At 36.2% G+C, this 18461-nt stretch overlaps 1 protein-coding gene across 23 annotated transcripts in view; it reads left to right on the forward strand.

Annotated features, from left to right (window-relative positions):
• SLITRK4 (SLIT and NTRK like family member 4) overlaps positions 1-18461 on the forward strand; it is a 242444-nt gene that overhangs the window by 180862 nt on the left and 43121 nt on the right. For 2 of the 23 annotated variants that reach the window (XM_083797039.1, XM_083797028.1), the window contains one exon: positions 12210-12284. The exons of 19 other annotated variants lie outside the window; for them this stretch is intronic. The gene's annotated coding sequence lies outside the window, so the exon portion shown is untranslated. Of the gene's footprint in view, positions 1-7488; positions 9340-12209; positions 12285-18461 lie in introns of those variants that run through there. 2 more of the 23 variants (XR_014571884.1, XR_014571892.1) reach the window with 2 other exon arrangements.

The raw sequence follows: 18461 nt of genomic DNA on the forward strand, positions 1-18461 counted from the left end.
GTCTTTTAAGAAACAGTTTAATCAGTATCTCTTAGAAATTATGTTTACAGTTGATTCTGCCTGGGGAACAAGGGCCTCAGCCAGAGCATGTTTCAAGGTCTCTTTCAGCTTCACTTCTGTAGATGTCTATATTACTAGAAAAACTCATAGGCACTTGTAAGCTTTTGTTTGCTTAATGGTTGTTCCAAACAGTAATCTTTATGTTAAGAATGCAAATTCCTTCATGAGAAAAGATCATCATGATGTGTATGAAGTTGAATGAGAAATTCAGTCTTCATTCTGGTAATGATATTACTTAAGCATTCCTTACTATGGGTTTGGAAGTGCTACTTTTCAACTACTACTTATTACAGCTATATTGCAGACAATTCATTGTCTGCTGTACCTATTCTACTAGCATGATAGGTCGTAGTTGTTCATGCACTGAAGTCAAAGGAGTCATCTTACTCATTGTGCAATAACAGAAGCTGATGTTGCATATTTCCAAGTTTTATGTCTGTAGAAGGTGATTGCATCTGTTTATCGGTCATGTTAGAGGGGTTATGACCTTTAAGCTAGCAGGCAAAAGTATCTTGTGCTATTGAACTCATTAAGCACCTTGTAGAAGTGCCAGAACCTACAAAAATAAAGAAGAAAAGTATGTAAGTTAGGTGTTCAGATGTACAATAGAGATGGTCTGTGTGTTTAAGGAACTTAAATAAGAATCTTAGCAAACCAAGATGCTAAGGTTTCTCCAATTTGATTGGAACCTGTGAAAACTATAAGTTCCTATAATTTTGTTTTTAAAAAGCCTTATTTAGGTCCCTGGTGAAGGGCATAAGGCTCTAATTTTATCCACCTGGCTTCAAATATTTTAATCAAAGTTTAATTTAAAATTGTTCTACTTGTCCAATTTCTGCAGGATGGCTTTATTTTTCACAGCTATACCATAAGAAATTAAGAACTTGCATTTTGTGTAGTCTACCCATTTCAGTAGTGATCTGATTTAGTACTTTTGCCTTTCTCTATGAGAAGGGAATTTAATAAATATATAGAGAGAGACCAGTTTACATCTATTATAAATAAATTCTATTAAATTCTTATTGTGGTGTTAACAAAGAACAGTATGTCAAGCCCATTTCTGATATGCATATAATTATTTGATTAAAAGGACATTTGTGTGATCAACTACAAAATAGTATTTCTATTCTCTTTCTTTTCTCTTTTGTTCTATTTCATATTTTTAAAAATGCCAGAAAATCACAACCTGTGAATAGAAAGGCCAAAGCGTAAATTTACTTCTATTCGAAAGCTTTGGTATTGATTTTATTATGTGTATGTATCCAGATGGCTCTATTCTCTACCTGCAGAAGAATATGTTACTGGGTTGTGCTTGTTAGGTTAACTATGTCTAGTTAAAAGAAAAAGCTTTTTCCTGGAAAATGTCAGTGTTAGCAAAGTGTTCTGCAGTGATTCAGCCTAAATTGGAATGATTCATTATAGCAAAATGGCATAAAACACTTTTTAATTGATTCAAAACAAATGTAAGCTGTATTTTCTTAGCTTATGCATTATGGGGGTTGTAATTGAGGGCCCCTTCTCTGGTGTTTTAGACAGAAATGAGGAATTGCTCTAGGTGTATCATAAAAAATATGCTCTAACCAAGAAGCCTAGCTTATAGGATGCAATGGGATGTCATGCTCCACATCTGGAAATGGATTAAAGTCTACAAAGGGTTGCTTTTTGTTTGTTTGTTTGTTTTATCCAGAGTTATTTTTCTCCAGACACATCTAATGGTAACATTTCTCTCATTTTAGAATGAAAGCACATATTGTAATATAAAGACTAGGGGAAAGTCCAAAACTTATCAAATTAATTTCTATTCCATTTAAAACAGAAAAGCCTATGAAAATGAGAGAGAACATGGGCACGCACCATGAACTGGCATATATTTGTGAAGCTGTTGTCACTTCAGAATTGGGAATATCTTCCAGCCGCAGTGTCTCTCAACTCATGCTTTCTCTCTGGCAGTGACGCTGGGCAGAGTACTGTTTTTTGTTTGTTTGTTTGTTTGTTTTTAATGTCTCTAGCAGTTTGCCCAGTAAGGTTATTCAGACTGGGTTATGTCACTTGCTATGTAGAAAATGTGGTAATATTTTACAAATGTCTTAGCTAAAAAATGCAGATTCGTCCTCGCATCAAAGGAATTCTAAGAGGAGAGGGGAGGAGTTGGAACTACTTAGCAATAGTCCTCATTGCTCCTGAGTCTCTGAAACATAGAAAATAATCAGCAATAGTCACACATTGATATTTGGACTGTTGACCCTAGAACATAGCATAAAGTAACTATTCGTTATTGACATTCTTAAGTATAAAAAATTGTACACGCTAATTTTGAAACCTAGCTAAAAACCCATGCACAATGTTGCTCAGGCTTGTACAAACACTATGTGAAAATAAGAGAGTAGCATTTGGAAGAGCAGAGACTAATTAAAGGCAGGATACAAGGTCCCAGAAAAAGCAAAGCATGCTTCAGTGAGCTTTTGAGACTATCTGAGGAGAAGATGGCCGTACTAGGCTTGAACATTATATTCTTACACGTTAGATTAAGAACAAGCACAGTGACAAGGCCCCACATCAGCTGCCTTCTTTCTATTTGACCCTGAATAATGAGATTAATATGAAGTCTTGCCAAAAACTCAAGCTGTATGGGGGGAAAATAATGGGATCTCAAGTTAGAAACATACATTTGGCTGCCTACCATGCACAGAGCTGTGGGGCAGAAAGTAAAGCAAGGATGCTAAGATGAATGATGGTGAGATTTTTGAAACTGCAGGGCATATCTGCCTGGAAAGAAGTATTCAGAGCATAAATGCAGTACAGTAGAGGTTGTATTTCCTAATAACAAACCACATTCTATCCTAGTGAATTAAGCAGGAATATCAGTTAACACTATTTATGTTCTGAGTATTTTTTGGAGACATGAAAGAGCATGTAGCCTGCTGATAGCTCATGTCTTCATTCAACACTTTTCTCTGAGCTAGTAGTTGTATGATTTAGCATTGTTATTGTGCTACATTCTGTGTAGCAGAATTAGGAAGATCCTCTCTTCTTAGTGAGGTGGGTCTTTAACCTACAAATAAATCCAGATATTTTTCCTCCATGTGCAAGCGTGTGATGGGTTCGGGTAACATACTATGGCATCTCCCATGTGTCTAAGAAGGGGAGGTATTTGAATTTCCTTGATTTTGAGTTTCAGGTTCATATGACTGTTGTCACTTTTCACGTCACTTGGTGTTGAGTGGTACCGTTAGATACTTGAATAGCTTTGTGTAATTGGCTATAAACTCTTACCCCAGCCCCAACAGAAAATGTCAATATGCTGTTAAGGCTAGTGCAGAGTCTCAGACAAGCTCTTAGCAATGAGTCTCTGGACAGGATATTAGATAGGGAGGAGAGCTGTTGGTGGCTGTCAAAGGCACTGTTCCTGCAGATTCATGGGGCTGCTCCCTCAATGTACAGCTGGTCTCCAATGTCTCACCACCTCCACCTGGAGAATCAACTTGTAAGTGTAAGCTAGGATGCTGCAGTCTTTCCTGCTACAGCCTGCGGCATACACGCTGGCCAGCATTCCCCCCTCCACCAAACATAAACCTGCTCTTTGTCAGATAGTTCCCCTGTGGCCTATCAAACTTGTACTGCAGGGGTAATGATTTGCAAGTGAGAAAGAGAGTGAAAGCAGAGAAGCAAATGTCAAGCAGCAAATAAAAGCGGAAACACCTGTTTGGCACTGAGGAACAGCTGTATGTGTGCAGCTGCTGCTCCCTCTCCTTAAGTGACACGTGCCTGTTGCTTTATTTAAGGTTGACCAGGTTCTCCATAGGCATGTAAGATATAGTTGATGCTATTTAGAAAAGGAGGCTCCTTCACCCTATGGATTTACTCAGCTCTAGTCAGAAGTTCTACAGCAAATAGCAGACCTATAAAAGTTGCATCTATTTTTTTATTGTTTTATTTCTTCTAGAGAAGTTTTAAATGGAGACTGTTCTTACTACTGATTCTTACAATACTTCTGATGACTTTTAGAAGATGACATAAGGCCCAGGTCTTATTTTGAGCTATCATCTGACTTCATTTACTCTGTTAACTGACCCTGCAAGCAATGTCATTCATGGAGGAGCTACTTAAAGTGAATATGCTTGTCGGAATATGCATATTATTTTCATTTTTAACCTGTCTTTTCTTTTTTAATAGGATTTTTTTTTTCTTTTAGAAAATGCAGTTTTGTAGCAGTTTAAATGCATTTCAGGTTATTTCCATAACCACATTGGTTATGACAGATTATTTGAAATTAAAAATGTATCTTTCTTACATGCAGGAAAAGTTCCATTCCTCAAAAATATGTACGCACTTAATTCCTGATGGAGAGCACCAAGTTCATGGTCTAATTATAGGTAACCACTAAACACCACTAAATTGTTTTGCATTGAACCATAAAGTATAGGAAGTTTGAGATTGCAGGTTTTGTAGTAATATATGAGCTGAAAGTAATTGGCCCACAAACGGAGTGTAGATGCCTAGCAATGCTGCAAACTGTGCAGAATTGCCTAGCCAAAAAGGACTTAATGGCTGTTGAACATCAGGCCACAAATGCACTGCTGTTTCTAATAACCAATCCATAACCACTGTGCCTGTATTGCACTCCATTATTTTTCTTTTTTTTTTTTATCTTGTACTATAGGTGTATCATATGCTAGCAGTAAGTAATTAGTATAAAGTATAAGTATTAGTATATTAGTATAAAGTATTAGTATAAAGTATAAGTAAGTTATCTATGAGGAAATTCAATCAGCTAAAATCCATAGGCATCAATTAATTATGCCACAACATACACAAAGATAATTGGAAGTCAGGAACATATGGGAAAATAAGATTAGGACATTCAGTTCATATGAAATTCAGTATTCATATATCCTACTCTAGAAAAGGTAAAAAATTAAATGTGAGAGGTGAGGAACTTTTTTTTCTAAAAAAAAAAAAAAAAAGTCAATCCCCTATTGCAACAGCAAACAGAACAGTGATCTTTTGTAAAATATATTATTGGCAGTGCTTTCTTCCATTTGTGTCTGCCAAGTTTTATGACAGTGTACATAAAATCAAATGTAAAAAATATCTTTTAATTAGAATATTCATCATCTTGCATTAAAAATTGGTACAAAAATATAAATCCCTTTAGTGGATGACACTTAACTCCAATTGACAGTAGTCTCAATCCTACATGCTTTACTCATAGCTTTAATGTCAGTGACGTCAGTGACTTTTGTGCAAGGCTAGAGTTTGCCCTGAGTCATGTTTACTCAGAGGGAATAGACATAATTTTCCTTAAAGGTAGTTTTCTTTATAGTATAATCCAAGAAAAATCTTAGAATTTCACATTGAACAAAAGTGCTCTTTTTCCTGTGAAGGAGTGATGTGCAGAGATCTTATATCTATATGCTTTCAGTATGCTGAAATAGACTGACTGGTAGCCTCCTGTCCTCACTTAGAAGGCACTCCTGCATAAGCGTTCCTCCAGCATACACACTGCCAGTGAAGTGCAATGCTGTGCATGGCATCTTCAGCTCAGGGGGGACCTCTTCTCTGCGTCATACTACAGTAATTTATCATATGAAAATGTTCCTCTGAAATTCTACACGTCTACTAACTGCAGTGCTTTCTCAAATGTCATCAGTACCAGGAAAAATCTAAATGGCCCCTACAGGGCAATAATCAAAGACAGGGAGGAAAGGGAAGGAAAACACAACAGTGCTCAGTTACACTGAGGCAGCTTTGCAGGAGCTCTGTTGAAAGAGCTCTTTTGCTGGCCACAGTGTATCCCTGGCAGAGAAGACCTACTTGTAGAAAGGCATACTTTTGCAGTGGAATGTTAGCATGTTTAGATGAAAAGCTCAACAGGGCTCCCGAACTTTGTGATCTGCAGTTTGCTCTGCTCTACTGTACATCTGCGGCTGCAAATGCACCCCAGTGTGATTTGCTCCTGCAGGCAGTCTCCCTGCAAAGACCACAGCTACCTTCCAGCAGACTGTTTGCCACCCAGTCTTCTGTGCCTATCTTGCTGCATGCTACCTGGTTAAAAATGCTTTGCAGCAAGTTTTCAGTGTCTCTCTCCCTTTTTTCACCTCATTATAAAATTCAGCAACTTGATCTGCTCTCGGTCCTGTATCTTCTGGCATCAGCATGAAGCCTTGCAACATGATGTGTGTTGAGAACACCTCTTTATTCACTTCTGTACTTGATTGGCTCTAATTTTCTGAGGTTACCTTTAATACACTTTGCATTCAATGCCACATTTTCTGTGCCATTTATTTACTGTTTGTTTACGGTTTCAATAAAAGCAGAAGAAACACAACCATAACAATTAAAAACATGTATTGTTTCTCTAAGAAAATTCTTGTAATTAGTATGTTAATTCCCCACAAATATGACCATAGCTATATTAGCAGCCAGTATTACCATATGCTTCTGGGAAGAAAATAATTACCAAATTGTTTAAGAGCCTTCTGGGAAAGGAGAATAGAAGATCTGATTTAAGATGGTGTGATGTCTTGAGAAAATTACACTGTGTCCCTGTCATATTTTTATCTATTATGGTGCTGTCTGCTTATGCATTTCCATTTGAGGAGTGTTATAATTTATCATGCAGCTAGAGATCTTCAGAATTAGAGCTAGTTATGTATCAGTAAGCAGAACATAAGAGGCTGTTTAATATGAGGCAGAAAGCTAGCCACTAGCTGAAGTTGGGGTTGGTCCCGTCAGAACTACTTGTTTGTCATTATGGAACCTTGTCATCAGAACTTTGAATTTAGACAAAATGATATGATTAGATTTTTTTAAAGACCATTATGCTATACTGTCTCTGTATTTGGAATCCTACCTGAACATACTTGTCATTGCTGTGTGTTAAAAGTTCCAAGACCTACCAAAGGAAAGATTATCTACAGCAGGATTGGTTTAAGACTGCTTCTGGGCTTCTGTAGCCCAGATAACCTTGGATATCTTCTGCTGATTCAGACTCTTGTGATGACTGCTGCCTCTTTCCTCAGCCTGGAAACACACATTTCTTGTCTAAACTATGGACTGTAAAGACAAGTAGTGCAGCGATGCCATATGCTGATAAATCAATGTGAGAGGAGTTTGGTGGATTATAGCATAATTTAAAAAGAAGAGGCTCTTCCAAGTCCAGGTATTTTACTTGCAATAGGAAAAAGAAACAAAGGTTAGTCACTTTGGTTTGTACTTATTTTGCACATATCATAAGGATTTTCCCCTGTTTTAAGTCTTTCCAGTTCCTCAGCTTTATTATTTAGAGCAAGTGCAAAAACGTTCATTACCTTCTTAGTCACTTGAACATTCTGGCTAAGGACGCCTAAAAGAGCAAGTTAGGCTGAATCTAAATATATAGAGCATTCTTTAGCTATATCAGCAGCTCCAATTCTTTGTTTCTTACAGGTATATAAGAATTTCTTGCAGAAATTAACTACAGAGAATGATGCAAATCTGCTCTGAAAGAACATAGACTTCTGAGAAATTACAATATACTCCTAAAAATGGTCTGCAACATTGTTCTGTTTCCCTTGCATGGCTACTCAAGCAGAATATATTTTAGTCTTTTTTTTTTTTTTTCTGTGAAGTTGCACTAGATATACTGAAAGCCTGGAGGTTGCCTTGGAATTGGGGTGGGGAGTATTCTTTCACATGATTTGATATTTTAGAAGAATTTCAAAAGAAAAAATAAATAAATAAGCAAGCTTTGTAAGCCCTCAAGACTCAAAAGAAAAGAATGTTGTATTAAAGTTCGGTGAACATTTCTTGGGAAAATATCGCTATGATATAGTAAGATGGAAAATATATATTATGTTCATTCATTCTGGTTTGTTTTGCCCGATTGTCAGTTCGGAATCTTGCTTCTTACCAAAGAAAAAAATCAGCTTGCTTTATTTTCCTAATGAAGCAATTTAACTTTTCACAAGAAGCCCACGGTGTTTAGTATTTTAATGTCTTAAAAACTAATAATAAAATGCTGAAAATTGTAACAAACATGGTTCATTACAGTGTAAGGTAATGTACATCAACTACTACATTTTAAAATAATATATTAAATCTCATTTATTTATCCATGAAATTTGTATTTATTCAGCTCAAGTACGCATCTTTCTAAAAATCCAGGAGGTTTGTTTGGAGGTGGTAGGAAACAGATATGAAGGCAATATTATTGGTATTATTGGCAGCTTGTTTCCTGATCAAAAAAGCAGATTTAGTCTATATTTTTTTTTCTATTAACATTGTATAAATATTATGGTTAATAGTGGATCCAACACTGATATTGATGAAGATCTGTCGTGGACAAGAGAACAGTCCAAGAAACAAATTAGCACAATCAAAGAGTACTCAGTATGAAAACACAAGGCCGTCTTCTGTTTGCAAAATTAAAGGGTTAAGAATATTCAGCCAATGTAATGATTTGATTAGTTCAGCATCAATGGGTACTTCATCATGGATAATAGCAGTGAATGGCCTTAGGTGTCTAATATTTGTTCATATGCATTCATTGCACTCACCATGACAACTCCTGTGACAGCGTACGCTATTGTGTGCACGCAAGTTAATAACACAATATATTTCCATGTCTAGGATATTGTGTTCAGACTAAAAGAAGATATTGTTAAGTACTGCTTTTCTAGCTGTAGAGTGCTGGCACTGATTTTGTTTTAATTGCTGAAACTGCTAAGTTTCAGTTTCCCAGAAAGAAGTGATTGCTGTGTTTTATGTTCTATGTTGCTGGAAGTGATTTCCATGTTATACTCCATAATAAATGTTAAAGAAAAGCTATACATTCTTTAGAAAGCTAGATTCCACAAAGAAACATCATGATTCTTTTAGTTACAAAGGTATTACCATGTGCAATTACATTGAAATGAGATTGTAATTGTACTGTGATTTGCTTAATTTTGTTGATTTTGTATGATAACACCTTATTTTCGAGTTGAGTTCTGATCATGCTCTTAAAATACTTTGTAATAACTAACTGACCCCTATATTGATTCTCTGAGAGTATGTGGTAGATATGAACACAACAAACAATACAGACTAAACTTGACCACAAAGACTGATCTAAGATATGAATCAGTGTGCAAAACTTGTATGCTGCATTATCCCAATCAGTTTAACTTTATTGTGGAAAATGAATTTATGATAATATACCACAGAATCATTATGCATTTGACCTTATTAAACTGGAGTAGAAGCAAATTGTATATCATTGACTTTAACCTTGGTTCACTGTGTAGATGAAAGAAAATAATTGCACTAGTAAAAATAATAAAATGGCTGCGTGCAGCTCTGCAAATTGAATGGACCTTGGTTCAGTGCTATTATGAATGATTTAGCCTATAGAAATGGAATTTTGTAATTAACGGTAAACGGGGACAGGAAAAAAATACTATTTCACTGGCTGCCTTTAAGCAAGAATGGATGGATGCAACTGTATTAGCAGCTAGTTATAAATATTGAGAATGGTTTTAAAGACTAGAACAGAAGAAAAGGATGTCAGGGTGGAGATGGAAAGTGGCCTTAGAATGAGGATTTTTGTAATCCAAATGAGATCAGTAACTAAGGGATCCCTATTATTACAATTAAGAAAATGGAGCTAGTGAGACTTGCTTGTGTGACTGTGATAGAAATTTGACCCAGGCACTGTTGAAAAAAAAAGGGAGTGGAAAGATGCCTTTGCTGAGGTTAATGCAAATATTCCAGTCCCCATTTTGGGTAAATAGCACATTTGCAATTGATGCTGCTGAGCAGAGGATTGGGTTGTAGGTATGTGTATTTGATGGTCACTTAGGTGAAGGGTATGCAGTCCTTCTTATTCCAGAACTGTTAAACCAGCAACTCCAACACTCAGAAAAGATACTGCAGAAATTGTCATTTAAGTGGCACAGTCTCCCAAGGCAACTTGAGATTTAGATTTTTAAATCTATTACTCAACAACAACAAGAAAAATGTATGCCGCATGGTTATTACTTCTTTCCTTTTCCATCTCCAATTGCTATTCTTTCTTCCAGAAGGGATAGTCAAATTCTACTTTCTTCTATTAATTTAATTAGTACTGTATTGGTGTAACTGAGAGCAGAATTTGTCCTGTGCTGCTCAAATTAAATGAGAGCTCCATCAGGCTGATTCTTTCATATTACAGTGCATCTTCATTAAAATAACATTTAATACCATCTGTAATTTCAGCCCTTTAGTCCTTTTCTCATGCAGAGTATCACTCTGATAACATCAGTCAGGTAGGGCATTTTACTGCTTCCTTCACAGAAATTGGCTATTGCCAAATGTGTGTTGGGGGGGGGGGGGGGAGGTAAGGGGGGAGGAGGAGGAGTGTGTGCAGAGGGGGTCCCTTGATAAACATTTGAGTATTTTTCTTTGATATTACTGATGCAAAATGAATGACAAGATTTCATTTGTAATACAAGCATGTTAAGATTTTATTATTTTTTTTTTTTGTGGCAAAGCAGTGCCACACAACGTTTACAGCCCAGCTGTTAACATGAAAGGGGACACACTGGCAGTATAACCAATACACAGTTGGCCTTCTTTGCTAGAGTAGTTTCATGCCAAACACATGAAGTTTTAATTATAAGCAGTTTAAAATATTTACACTGCTGCATTTTCTTATTCCGGTACAGAAACAAGATAAAAGTCCTTTTGAAATGTGATGACAGAAAGTATTTGATAGCAACACCATGCAATTGTGATGCCTAACTAATTAGTCTGAGTGAATATTTATGTTGCTGGAATTTCTATTATTGCATTCTCTGCTTAGTGATACTCTAAGTCCCAAAGTGTTGTTGCTCAAAAAGACCTGAAAGCAATAATCTTCCCTCCCTCCTTGCCTCCTTTCTTCCCTCCAAAAAGACAGTTGGGTCTGCTATGGGAATCAAGCACTACTGCTCAGGGTATTGCAATGCCTTTTATATGTGTGGTTTCTGGAATGAGATCCACAGCTCTGAGTGAGTCACTTAAGCATCCCCTTCAATGCATGTGTCTGAGGGTACGTTTAGCATCGAAGACCTTTTTCTGAATTTGAACATCAGCTCTTTTAAAGGCGTAGCTAAGCTCACTGCCTTTTTAATATCACAGCTAGAACCAGAATGTGGTGGCTGCCTTTGTAAAATGTCTTTGGGATTAGCACAGATGCCCACAAAGAGATAGGACTTGGGTTTTATGCCCTACTCAGTCTTGAAGCTCTTCTGTATGCCAAGAAATACTAAGACTTATTGGCTAGCAAAAGTGGAGGGGATATTCTAGAGCTGACTAGGAGATGAGGCATGAATTCTACATCAAAAAGTACTTGGTAGGGTTTTAGTTTGTTTGTTTGGTGGGTTGGTTATATAAAGATAATGAAACATTTCATCCCACTTTCTGGAGAAATCAGTAGTCATTCTGCTGATATGTGCACGTGTATGTATGTGTACAAATATGCACACATACATGTATATATGTATGTACATATATACCAGCTTTTTCCAGTGTTTTTTTTGAATGGTTACTTTGCATCAAGTGAAGTTCATGCTCATAAGTGCCCGTCAGATTGATTTGGAGTCTGCCTGGTGGATCAAACCCCACTGGGAAGCTAAATAGAAGAAAACTTCAGGTGCACAGATCATTGTAAATTCAGCAGGATTTGCGACGAGTGTTATTGAAGATCAGTACTCAGGCTCTTTCATGTATTTGAGCTCTCATTCTTACAATAGCTCTGATTTTCAGAATAGGTACCATCAGCTGAAAAGTAATTTTTTTTTTATTTTATTTTTAAGAAAATTCTAGTAACATGTTCCTGGTCTGAGAGAGCAAATCTTGGTGCTTTCTGTTGAGTACACTAGAGTGTCGTTTAAGATGGGGTGGAAAAAAATGTGATGAGCAACAGGGAGTTGTTGTGGTATCTGGCAATAGTTGGTAAGAACAAGTTTCCTAAGATAGACATGTTTTTTTTTTTTTAAATTCAAGACATGGATAAAAGTGTAAGACACAGCTTTGTCTAAATCTAAACTGCAATTTATGCAAGACGGGGAATAAGCTACTGCACAATTAACTATATCTTGTAAGTTTAGTAGTTATCCTTATTGTCTATCCTTTATCAAAGTAACATCAGAAAACTGTCTACATTGCAGACTAAAGTGTACCGTAGCCACACCTGAGGTTTAAAAGAGCTGTGTTGGATGGTAGGAGACCTTGCTGAGATCAAGGTAAATTAACCTTCCTGATCTTTTGTCATGGCTATGCAGCTCTCATTACCTAGACTAGCTCATATAACATTAACTTGGATATCTTACAGCTACACTGTTTTCTGTCTTTCAGATATATACATAATCAGTTTGCTTTTTTGTCAACCAAGAAAAAGCCAGCTGCTTATATTACACTCAAATCAAAATGTTTCCTATCCTGCTAGTCCCACAACATGTTACATCTACCTTCTTCCCAAGTTGCATGTAATAACTCTGAGTGTTTATCAGGTCTCTTGAAAGTTGTAGCCCAATAATATATATTTCTGACTTGTATTTCAGTATTACCATGTTTCCTACAGTTAAACTCCTCCTCCATTTACCCAGTACTTCAGGTCTTCTATGAATTGCAGGATCTGCTAATCTCCCTCCTGTCTTTCCCTGTGGCTGCTCTGGCTCTGAGCTTGCATGTCCCTGGCTCGGCAGGATATCCGGGCATCTTTCCAGTGTCACAAATGGGATAGACAGACTTGACAACCCACATGATTAGCACGAATTTGAGTATTTTAATTTGGAAAAGGAAAGAAGAATAATGTTTTCAGACTCACTTCTAAATTGTTTTCACTGACTGTTGCCCCTAAAGAGTGAAGAACGGAGCAGTGAATTGGCAAAATAAAAATCAAATCCCCAATGAGTATGAAACACGGTCAAAGAGAGGAAGGGAGAAACACCAGCAGAAACTAGTAAATGCAGTCTACCACTAACATGTAGTGAACAAATATGTTTTTACTGCATGTGTATCTACACTCATAAGAAAGATGGCCACTCTATCTAAAGTACCTCTGTGAATCTTTTCCTACAGTATGACCATTGCCTGTACAACTATCTGTACAAGAGAGTGATCAACTCCATCTGTGATTACTTAATGATTTCTTTATCCTACACTTTATCTTTTAGGCCTTTTCTACTCTATTCAGAATGTTTCTTCTAAGTAACTCATTTTTCTACTGCTTTCAAACTTTTTTTTTTTCTTTTACTTACATCATGTGAGAAAAATAAAAAGTGGCTTAATTTGAAAAATGTTTATAATCCTTATAATCTTTTTTTCCACCAAAAAGATTCAGAGGACCAATTAGTGATATACTTCTCTCTAATAAATGTTGCATACATCTACAATACAGTTCCATAGAGCACCTTCCCAACCCAGATCTCTGAAGCCCAATTGACTGGGGAAGGGTAGAAATTAATCAGAGGCTATTAATGAATATTCATGAGGGCTGTAATCAATGCTATACTTGTGCCATTGCATAAGTACAACATATGACTGAAGAAAAGTTGAACTCCTTGGATAATAACCAGGATGTTCTTATTACCTATTACAGGTTATACCTGAATGCAACTTTCCTCCTTTTTTTTTTTTATTGGTTGGTTGTCTTTAAAGTGAATCCCAATCTTTTGATTTGGTTTCAAAACAGTTATTCAGAGCCTCATAAGGCTTGATAAGCTTGATTCTCTGTAGCTAGCAGTCCATGCTCCATGACTTTGATAGCAAGTTATGTTCTGGAGTTAGAGCCTTGCAGGTAGGAAACCCAATTAGAATGTTTCCTAAAGGGCTTAGATGTGCTTGACTGCCCCACAGTGTAAAAAGTCAGGTAATTCCTGCAGTGCTAAATCCTTCAGTATGCTTTTTTGGGGGAAACAAGAACAACATATCAAGGAAATTATGCTGACCTTCTGCCTTGCAGGCAACCTCACAGATGATACTCTCAGGAGGCAAAGGGATCCTCAAGGTGAAGAAACATGGTCCTTATCGAGATTTGAGTTAAGATATTAATAAGTGCTCCATTGCAACAGTTACCTATGGGCATCATTTTCAGTCTCTCGCTTTCTTTTAATTAAAACTCCATTTGCTAGAAGTAGCTATTTAAGTCTTGCAGACTGTAATATTTTGTCAAATGCATGGATATGTAACACAAAAATATGTTCAATAATGCCTTTCATTCAGCTTTCATATATTTTGTGATGCTGGCACAATAAGACACAATAAAACATGGTACACTGCTTGCTCCTGTACCACTGATGTGAAAGCAGAATGCTATGAATATAAAAGACACTGTAAGCAAAATCATTGCAGAAAAGCCTGAGGCTCATCATTTCTTATGGTGTAGAGTTTTTTTGTAAAGATTCACAGAAGTTTGATTTTTAAAAATATCTCAGAGATTTTTTTTTTTCATTTTCTCTCCCGAATTTGTGAGAGTTCTTCCTTTTGAACAATGTCTGATGATCTGTGTTACTTCAGCCTTTCAGGCTATATGAAAACCTGTGGCTGAAATGCCATATACTTCTTCAGTGAGATCATCATCAGGAACAATTTTTAACATGCTTTAATCTGCGCTGCTGCATTACTATAGCAGGAATTTAGTTGGTGCCAGTTAGAACAGAAGTTTTATATATGAATACCTATTAGGTCTTAGATTGAAATTGCTAAATTATTTCATATCAAACACTTAGATCAGAGTAGTTTGGGGTCATAGTCTACCAAGTTGGACTTGATCTGAAGTGGTCACCTTGTAATAAAAAAAAATCCTTATCCTACTAATTGTATTTCCAACTGCAATGCAGTGCTACACAGAATATGAACTCAGGTTCTGCAGTTTTGGAGACGGGTGATTTAATACCTCTTGTTTCCGCATCTATACTTATTTCTTTGTACAAAGTAAAGTGCCATACCCACTGTGTGTTTTAGACTCCTGTTTCATAGCAGTGTTTCAGGGAAGTAGATTCTGCTGATCTTTGGTAAAAGGAATTTTCCATCTAAGGGGAAATTATCAAAGCCCCTCTTTTGAACTCATCAATACTCCTAAGTGGCAGCATTTACTTATTTATCTGACATTATTTGTGCCTGTGACAGCTTTTGGCTCATTTCTTCTGAGAGTAGAGGAAAACTCTCTTTTATGGACACTGGGTTCTCAAGGCAGGCATTTCACTGTCATTATTTATGATTTTTGATCCATTTTGGCATGGTTTCCTGTTAGTATATCTAATATTAGAATGGTATAATGAAAGCCTGAAGCAGGAAGAAGACTTTTTTTGTAAAATCTGTTTGGTAGCCTAGCTGGTCAGTCTATTATTATTTTTATATGGCTGCACCATTCCCACCAAAAGAACAGTTCATGAAATAAATGGGAAAAAAATTCTCTTGGTGAGAATGTTTGAAACAGTTTTATCTTAGTAATACCTTACAACAAAAAAAACGTAGGAATAGACATGCGGGAGCAAAGCACTAGAATGACACTTGAATAAATTCTGATATATACTCAACCTAATAGCTCTTTGAATAATGTTGAATCATTTCATGAAGTTCTACTTATGGTAAATAGTATTTTACCCCACAAACAGACTATTGATTTCTGTAGAAGAATTTGAGAGGTAAGATATTACCCAGCTTAAGAAACAGCTGTAGAGGTTTTTGAAAGAGGCTTCCCCAGTATGACTTCAGGCTGTACTGAAATCTTTCAGATATAGAAGACAAATCATTCTGTCATGAAACACATTGATCAATCAAACTCTCAGGAGAATCAGTGAGATGGTAGTAGTATGCATCTATTACCCAGACGTTAGAGAGAGGATATAGACTTCTACGTTCCTTGGAAGGAAATGTTTTATTATGAGAAAATCAATTACATTTATTTTATGAGGTTTATGGTGGCTTAGAGGTGAGTTCTTGTTTTTTTTGGTGTTGTTTTTTTTTTTACTCCATTTTATAGCTAGAACAGTGACACACTGCTTTCCTGTGATCCTAAAGGTTCAATAGTCACTTCAAGTTGTATCAGAATGTAACATATTTCCTTTAAAATGATGCACGTAAGTTGAATGTGACATAGTCTTATGTCTGTCATTTATTTACTAGCCACAAAAGAAAACATTTGTCAAACAAAGCAAAATGAAACTCTGATTTAAATTTCTCATCTTTGTAACCTGGCAATTAGGTGTTGTTTTACATTAGTCACATGAGGTTGTAACAGGTTAGATGTACTCAATGAGACATGATGAACATTTATTATCTCCAGACTATTTATATCCCTTGCATATATCTTCCGGATTATGTAAGGGATTGGCCCAAGATATAATTGGTCTCAAATCAAAAAATACCAAGAAAAAAGATGCAAGTGCTCCTAACTGAATACCTCAGTCAGGACAAAGAATGACTTTGGAGTCTTTATTGCTAAAGAAATGTAAGTGTAAAGTCTAATGCTTTCTTTTGGAAGCAGTCATGGAAAGTTGAAATATGAGGAAAAATTCTTGATTTCTAAATGGCAAAATTAATCTTTTTGGGGGGGTCTTTATGCTGGCATTTGCCATTGGGCACCTGAGAAGTTTGCGCTACATTTGAACATGAAGCTGTGATTATTTTAGGCTTACCACTCTAGAGCACAATCTTGCGTTCCTTGCACACCCAGCTGCCAAGTTCCTGCTGAGATCAGTGAGTGGGGTTTTTTTCGTGCATAAAGAATGAAAGATCAGGTTCCAAATAAATGTTTGGACAGAGCTACTACAAGACTTTACCCCTCTTGTAAAGCCTCTTGTATTGGTTTAAATTTAAAGCTTGAGTTCTCTTCTTCCTTGATACTCATTGTTTATGAAAAATGAATCAGGAATCATTTTCACTGTTGAACAATGCCAAGAGATTTTATTAGACATTTTTATGCGCACGGACCGTTCTGGAGAATAAATGTGCTCTTATGTTCGTTGCTCTCTCTAGTTTCTCTTCCTGGCAGCTATGACAATTATTTACCATATTCTTCCACACTGTGGTTAGAAAAGAGGCAATTAAAAAAAAAAAAAAAGATTGAAATCCTGACTCCATTGAAATAAAATTGATTTCTGTTACTGATTTCAGTCTCTTCCTCCACAGCACACTTATTTGTTTCTTGCTAGAATGAGAACTACCTTATGTTTTGTTCAGGTTCATTTAAAAAAATAAATAAATCAGGTTTTAAAAGCAACAAACCACAAAGCATAGCAGAAAAATCTTACTCGTGTTTGACAGCTTTTTAAATACTCTTAACAGTGCTCTTTGATACTCCAAATGGAATTTGATTTATTCTGCCTTAATAAGACTATTTATCTGCAAATTCTTTGTGGCTATTCACATTTATCCTTTGACTCAAGATGCTGACAGTGATCTGTCTTTGCTACAAAGCATGTTAAGCTGCATTGCACCTCAAACTCACTGACATTAACAGAGCTGTCCCCAAAGAACTGGTATATATGATCCGTGGTGCTGTTTGTCTCAATTAAGATCATAGGTACATTCCTTTGAAGTAGCAAACAGGAAAGCATGTTGTCCATTGGCTGAAAGAGTCTTGGCCCTTCAGAGAAGTAGAGGCTTTAACTCAGATTACAACATATATAAGACACCATTTTCTGACACATTTTAAGACTAAACAGATTTGGATTTGGAGGGGCTAGTTTGAGAAAATTGAATATTTTATCTTAGGTCATTATCACCCTCTCAGGTCATGTTTTACAATCAATTTTGAATTGATTTCTTATTTAGAATATTTTATCATCTTGTGAAAGAAACATTTTTAGGAAGTGTCCTTTCCACTAAAAAATACTTAAGTAGAAAATCACCGGTTTTACTAGCATCTAACACAAAGTTAACTGCCATGATTCAACAGATATATATGGATGTGTTGAGCTCCTGTATTTTGATTTAATTCAGTGCAATCACTCCTTTACTTTTCTGTCCATGAGGATCCTGAACTGAAGCCTACTCTAATCAGGGAGATTTCAACACATCTTAGAGTTCATGTCTCACACCCCTAAATTCAACGCATATTATAAACACTAGTTATTTTGCATTTCAGTGATCAGAGTTCTGCCAGAGTTCTCATAAAAGAACAACTACAGAGACGTACCATACAGACTGTGCATCAGATCTTCTTGCCTTCTTGCTTTTTCTCAGTTATTGCCGACTTGCTGGCAGGCAGTAGTTTCAGATAATTTCCATCTAATGGTTTGATATCATATAAAGAACAAAGGAAAGTTGTAATGAAACATAAAAGACGTTTTCATTCTCCAAAAAGAAACCGAATGCAGTTATTGAATGAGACAGTTCAGTATTATTGTATCCTGGAAAATTTCACTGAGTTGTAGCTAACAATATCTTATGCCTATAACTAAGCAGGAGTAGGA

Source organism: Anser anser (assembly GCF_964211835.1).
Source record: "Anser anser genome assembly, chromosome: 13".
NCBI lineage: Eukaryota > Metazoa > Chordata > Aves > Anseriformes > Anatidae > Anser > Anser anser.